A 7,514-nucleotide genomic window follows, 5' to 3' on the forward strand; every position below is an offset into this window, starting at 1 on the left:
GACACTTGGACTTCATTGCAGAGGATATCTTATATGGTTTTAACAACACATTGGGTGGATGATGAGTGGAGGTTGCAAAAAGGATTATAAATTTTGCCCAATATCCGCTCATAGAGGTGAAAGCATAGGTCAAGCCATTGAAAAATGTCTTGAGATTGGGGATTGAGAGGGTCTTCACTATTACGGTTGATAATGCATCCGCCAATAGTGTTGCCATTGAATATTTGAGAAAGAAATTCAATCATCGAAATGCTTCAGTTGCAAATGGAAAATTTATTCATATGAGATGTGTTGCACACATTCTTAATCTCATTGTGCAATATGGTATTAAGGATGCTTCGTATCGTGGATCGAGTTAGAGGTGCTGTGAGGTATATAAGAGCATCACCATCAAGGTTGACAAAATTCAACCAACGGGTAAAAGAAGAAATGATAGATAGTAAGGCTCAATTGTGTTTAGATGTGCCTACTAGATGGAACTCAACATATATGATGTTAAAGGTGGCTGAAAAATATGAGCGTGCATTTGAATCATATGTACGTGATGACCATAATTTTTTCTTGATCTTCTTACTTTGGAGATGGAGTTCCTACATTTGATGATTGGGAAATTGTTCAAGAGTTATAGAAGTATTGGAGCCTTTTATCATCTTACATTGAAGGTGTCCGGATCTTTGCATGTTACCTCTCATTCACTTTTGAAGTATTGACGGATGTGCATTATCTTTTGATGGGTGGCAAGATTGTGGAGATCTAGAAATAATTTCTATGACTTCCAAAATGAGAGAGAAATATAATAAGTATTGGGGTGAAGGAAACAAGATCAACATGCTAGTTTACTTGGCGGTCATCTTTGATCCGCGATGTAAAATGAGTTTTTGGACTTTGGGGTCAACTTGCTTTTTCCTAATGTCGCTAATGACATTATAAAATGATTGATAAAGAATTGCATTGCTTGTTCAATGAGTATTCTTCTAATCTTTGGGAGAATTGAATTGTTTGAAGGTAGATCTAGTTCTTTGACTAATCTTTGCGTTCAATGGAAATAGATCGATCGAAATGAAAACGGGCTTGGCCAAACAAAAATACCTTAAGAAGAAGAAACAAGTTGGATTAGAAAGCAAATCTGAGTTGGATAGATATTTGGGTGAAGATGAAGAAGTAAACAATTCAAGTTCATTTGATTTACTATTGTGGTGGAAAATGAACAGCCCTAGGTTCCTATTCTTGCACAAATGGCTCGAGATATTTTTGCTATTCCTATCTCAACAGTTGCCTCGGAAAGTGCATTTAGCACGGGTGGACGTGTTCTCGATAGTTTTAGAAGTTCTCTAACTCCTCTCATGGTCGAGGCTTTAGTTTGCACACAAGATTGGCTTGAAATCTAGTGATGCCATCAATCTTGAAGATTATGTTGATGAACTTCAAATCATGGAAGACGGTAATATAAAAATTTTAATTTATAAAATAAGCTTTTGTATTATTTATATTAGTAAGCATTCCCATAATTTAACTAACACTTTTGTTTTTAAATTTGCTAGATTTATTCAAAATACCAAAGATCAAGAAGGTAATACACTTAACATTAGTTTATAAAGTTAAGTGTTTATTTAATTTATTTTTGCAAACATTTTTATCATTTAACTAACTCAATCAATACTTTTACTAGATGTTTCAAGATTATCAACAGTGATTGAAGCACAAGAAAGAAGTTAAACCATTCTATAATGGTTTTTGAACGATGTTAGTTTGGTTTGGTTTGTTATTGTTGTTGGATAATTGAGCTTTTGTTGTGTTCTTTTTTTTGGACCGGTGTAGGTTTTATTGTATTTTAGACTTTTAATTATGTTTTTTATTACAATGTTGTTGTATTGTTTTTGTTTTTATTTGGACTCATGAAGAAACTTAAACTATTCTATAATGGTTTTGAACCGATGTGTTATTGTTATTAGTTTGGTTTGGTTTGTTATTGTTGTTGGTTAATTGAACTTTTGTTGTATTCTTTTTTTTTTTTTGAGTGGTGTAGGTTTCTATTGTATTTTAAACTTTTGCTCATGTTTTTTTTATTATAATGTTGTTGTTTACTTCAACTTATGTTGTTTACTTTGACTTTTACTTATGTTTTTTATTATAATCTTGTTGTATTTTTTTGTTGTTTTTTGGACTAATGTTGTTTATTTAGGTTAATGTTGTGTTGCTTGTATTTATTCACTTATTTACTTTAATTTTTGTTGTATGTTCATGTTTAAAAACTTTAAAGAAAATTATTTTTTTGAAAAATTACATAAAAATAAATAATGCTAGAGTCATTTTTTTTAAACTTAACTCGAACAAATATATTCGATTCGATTCGATTCGAATTACATCTCACTCGACTCGATTCGAGAAAATTTCAAATAAAGTTAGGATGATAAAATAAGATTCGAAAACTCGATTAACTCGAAAATTTTCTATTCGATTCGATTCGATTCGATCGAATGCTCACCCCTAATTATGAGTCAAGTGTGAAATTAGAAAAAAAATTGAATTAGTGAATTTTGTGAATTAAAAGAATTTATCAAGTTAAATGAGTCAAAAATGATGTATCGAGACCTCAAATTTATAAAATGTAGTTGTGAAAAAGTTATGAATTAGGGTTTGATATTTAAATTCTGAATATTAAAGGTTGTAAAATAACTTTAAATGATTATATAAAGAGTTGTTAAGAAGAAATTAGCTCAATTGAAGTGTTAATTGAGCAAGGACTAAATTGTAAAAACTGTAAATTTTGGGGTAAATGTGTAATTTAAAAAATTGAAGAATATAAAATGTGAAGTGAATTAGAATTGAAATGAATGCTAATGAATGGAAAATTCTACATTATAGATCGAGAGTCCGAAGATAAACGTGGAAAAGAGAAAATTATCTATTAGTCCCTAAATTTCCATAACTTCTACGAATTAGCCAGGTAAGTTCATATGGTTAAATTTTATAATTGATTGTTAAAATTAGAGATTATATAATGTATTATTTTATATTTTTGTTATGAAATTATGATTATTATAATAAAACGAAATTTGAAGCTAAAGTTCAAATTAAGGGAAACGCAGGATTGAGTACGTTTATCTAATGATCAGTGATGAATTGACGGATAAGACCACGGTTAAACAGTGGCAAAGTGTGACATGTGTGACCATAGCGGAGCTATGATATTGTGAAAGTAAACGTAAGACCATGATTGAAACATGGCAGTTATTTATGTGTGCAAGTGTAAGACCATAGCTAAGCTATGGCAATGTGATAAAGTGTGTAATCATGGCAAAGCCATGATAAAAATGTGTGCAAAACCAAAGTGGAATGTGGCATCAAGCTAATGACGTACTCAATTCCGTAAGACGTTCCCTAATTTGACAAGTAATGGTAAGTGTTACTTGAATTTAAGTGTCGGGATTTAGTTAGTTATTAATATTGAGCTCAATCAAGTGAATTCATCATTTGAATTTATGTATGACAGGAAACTTTAATGAAAATAATTTGTTATTGAATTATTATTTATTCGGCAAGATTTATGTTTGAGCTTATGAGCTTACTAAGCTTTCATAAGCTTACTTCTGTATGTTAATGTTCTGTGTAGATTGGCGTGAGATCAGAGGATCGGATTGACACATCGGAGCATGCTATCCAGATTTTATCGGTAGATTTTATAGTACAACTTTCAGTTTATATGGAATGTATAAGATTGATTGAAAAGAAAGTGATATTATAATATGGTCTTGAATGGCTCATACACATATATGTTAGTATATATATATGTTAAATAGAAATTAAAAGTAGTCAATGTATGAGATTATATGGTAAGTTTATGCAAATGAGTTGTGTTATAAAACATAAGTCTAAAGTTTGTATTAAACTTGTATTGGTTGCTTGATTTGTGTATTTTGGTATGTGAAAGTATTATATGTAGGTTGATAGTGTAAAGGGTGAGAAAAGTGGTCTTAAAATGGCCTATTTTCGTCCACACGGGTAGACACACGGCCTGGCATATGGGCATGTGTTTTGGGCATGTGTCCCTACACCTTAAAAATAAGAAACAGAATGCTCAGAATTGAGCACACAGGCAGAGACACGAGCGTGTGTCTCAACCGTGTGGGTGACACGGCCTTAGACACAGGCATGTTACATGGCCGTGTGGAAACTGCACCTATTTTATGAAAATTAAATTAACCATACGGCCTAGCACACGAGCGTGTGACTTGGCCGTGTGACCTAAATTTCTTCATGCCTTATAAGTCAAAAAGTTACACGGGTTAGGAACACGAGCGGGTGAGGCCACCCGACCTGATCGCACGTGCGTGCCCCTAAACAACACGGGTGTGTGGGCACTGTTCATAACAAAAAACTTTAAAATTTCATGAAAAATTTTCTGAGACCCCGATTTAGTCCCGATTTGTTTTTATTGTTCATATTGGGCTTCGAGGGTCCATTTAAAGGACTATATGGTTATTATCGAATGTGAATAGTATTTTGGTCCTATTTCTCTGTAAACCCCGGTAATACTCTATAACCTTGTTCCGGTGACGGATACGGGTTAAAGATGTTACAGATTCGGTAAAGAAAAAGAATTTTTATTAGAAAACTCAACAAAAATAGCAAAGGTGGACATTTTCATTTGCATGGTCATGCATTACATACTTGTCCAATAAAGAGAAAATTCAGTATAAAATTTGACAAGTATGAGTTCCAAAAATAACTAGGGACATGGTAATTAACCTTGAAAGAACTAAAGCAATTTGGGTACCAAAATGCAAGTAGGTGCCTCTTGTAGGTGTGTTGGAGAAATGGGGAGCAAAGCACAAAAATTTGGATGCTCTTAGCACAAAAGGAATTATGGGTAACCTCTACACCAATACCTTATTGATAATGATTAAATTAGTTGTCTATTGATGTTTTTGTTTTTAATCATAATTTGGAATTGAATTATTGGATAATATTGTTATCAAGTCTAAAAATATTCTTAAGTTCTTCAAGCATGATTTGTGGTTAATTGGTTGAATTTTTTATATGAACATACTTGAATATATTTATAGAATATATGCATATTTGAATATATTGCATTTTGCACATCTTAGGAGGAGAAAATAAAGCTTAATGATTTTCATGTTTTTATTATATAAAAAAGTTTTTGCAACTATGAAAATTCATTTTAAGTAAATTATGAGAAAATGATTTTAACATTTTAAGAATTTACTTTTAAATTTGCTTGGACAAAGAGATATAGCAACCTTGCAATAATTTGAGTTCTTATGTTTTGAATGAAAATTTGTAGGACTTTTGAAGCTTAAATGATCAAAATTTTATTTTAATGATTTATGAACATAGAAACTATTTAGCCACGTTTTAAATAGGTTGTAAGGCTTCACTAAATGGTTTAAAGAGCTTTTAGCATAATTGTCCATTTTGAATCCAAATTCAAGGAATATGCTTTCAATTTTTGTTTTTTAGTTTTCCTTGTTAATTTAAACCATTTGATCAATTGAACAAGTTTGTTTCATTATTTGAAAGTTGTTCTAAATATTTAAAGTTAAGTTTTTTTCTTATCCAAGTAGTGTAAGTTTTAGAGTATATTTGTTGTCATTAGATAGATCTAGGTTCACTTTGGTTGTATATAAGTGCATTTGTATGCAAGCATGCTTGTAATATGTGACATGTGCCTAATATGCCTTGTACGAAATGTATAGCTTTTTCCATACCAGGAAGAATTTCAAGTTCGGTTAAGAATTTTTTAAGCCATATTGCTTCTTTTGTTGCCTCGGAAGCAACCACATACTCAGCCTCCATAGTAGAGTCAGCAGTGCAAGTTTGTATATTAGCCACATATTTTAGAATTATACACATGTTAGAATGCTTTGTATAGGTTTTAGATATATACTTGTATAAGACTTTTTGACATATTCATATTGTATATTTTTTTTTTGTTCGTAGGAGCATATAAAGGTGTATGGTCAAGTTATACTTAAGCATATACTTAGGGGAGCATCTTAACTTAAATTTTTCAATAAAAATACTTTGTACCTCATCGATCTTTATTGAAAATCAGTAGACTTTTCAAGAAAAAAAGGTTAGTTTAAATATACATAGGGTTGAATCCAGGTATAGAAAAAATTAGGTTTAAATATATTAAAGGTTTGTATATTCTTTTAAAATTTAGAATTTAATCCATATACTTTAATTTTGGACATAAACCATTGTACTTTTTATTTAAAAGTCTTGATCCCTCCGTCTAATTTTGTCGTTAGTGGTTGTTATAAAAGATAAAAAAAAATTAGTCTTCAACTTTTGCAATTTTTATCAATTTGATCATTACCTTTTAAAAGTAATCGATTTTTTTCCATATTATAAATAAAAACATAAAAATTAAAATATATATTTTAAAAATCTAAAATTATGAAAAAGATATACGCTATTTAAAATGCAAAAATAGAAAATGAAAGTTATCATTTTAAATATATATAAAAAAAATTCGAAATTCAATGTTGTCTTAATTGGACTGAATCAGCTAACCAGACTGATTGGACAGAAAATCGGCTCAGATTTTGATCCAATGAGAAGTAAAAAAGATCAGTTGACCCGTGAGCTGATATGAACTAATTGAATTTCAAAATGATTTTTACCTCTCACCGAATCGATACCCCAATCAATTTTTGATCCAACCAATTCGATTGGCCAATTTAGTTTGGTTTAGGCAATATTGAATTTCAAAATTTTTATATATGTTTAAAATGATTTTTATTTTCTATTTTTGAATTTTAAATAGTTTCTGTTTTTTTCATAGTTTTAGATTTTAAAAATTATATTTCTTATAATTTTATGTTTTTTAAATATGAAAAATATTAATTTTAAAAAATTTAGGGTAAGGACCAAATTGATTAAAACTATAAATAGTAAGGACAAAAAGTTATATTACTTTTTATAACTTATGATAAAAATTAGATGAAAAACTGAAATATTTTAAGTAAAAAGTAGAATGACTCAACGTTTGAAAATTACAAAAATGATGTTGAGGATGGCTGAGTTAGGGTGAACATGTGTATTCGCAAATACAAATTAAACCGAACCACTAAACTCAGCAGTCCAATAACTAACAATTTATATCGCCCAAAATTCTAACATAACCACCTTCAGCTATCAAACATTATTTGAATACCAAAAACCCATGCAACTTCATTCCCACTTACAATTTTTTTATCCGCAATTAAAATTATCTGACCTTTTCTCTTTTTTATTTTAATTTCCAAATAATATTTGAAATTACTCCATGTTCAATTCAATAATTTTAACTTACCTTTTAAATTTGGATTATAATATAAAAATTCATTAAAATAATTCAATAATCAATTAAGCCCTCAATATAAAACAATATCTAATTGAACCTTTAATCGAACTTAAGCCCTTGAATCGACATTTTCTATGAAAGCCCCTTAACATCGTTAACTTTGCCATATGACACGTAATGGTTGTCCACATAGCAAAATTTA

General features: G+C 29.9%; 1 long non-coding RNA gene across 1 annotated transcript; it reads left to right on the forward strand.

The window, feature by feature from the left end:
* Positions 1–4,761: 4,761 nt before the first annotated feature.
* On the forward strand, positions 4,762–6,056 carry LOC128285354 (uncharacterized). Its single transcript, XR_008275867.1, has 2 exons — positions 4,762–4,870; positions 5,962–6,056. It is a non-coding gene; the product is annotated as an uncharacterized LOC128285354 (long non-coding RNA).
* Positions 6,057–7,514: the final 1,458 nt, after the last annotated feature.

Source organism: Gossypium arboreum, chromosome 12, assembly GCF_025698485.1.
Source record: "Gossypium arboreum isolate Shixiya-1 chromosome 12, ASM2569848v2, whole genome shotgun sequence".
Taxonomy (NCBI): Eukaryota; Viridiplantae; Streptophyta; class Magnoliopsida; order Malvales; family Malvaceae; genus Gossypium; species Gossypium arboreum.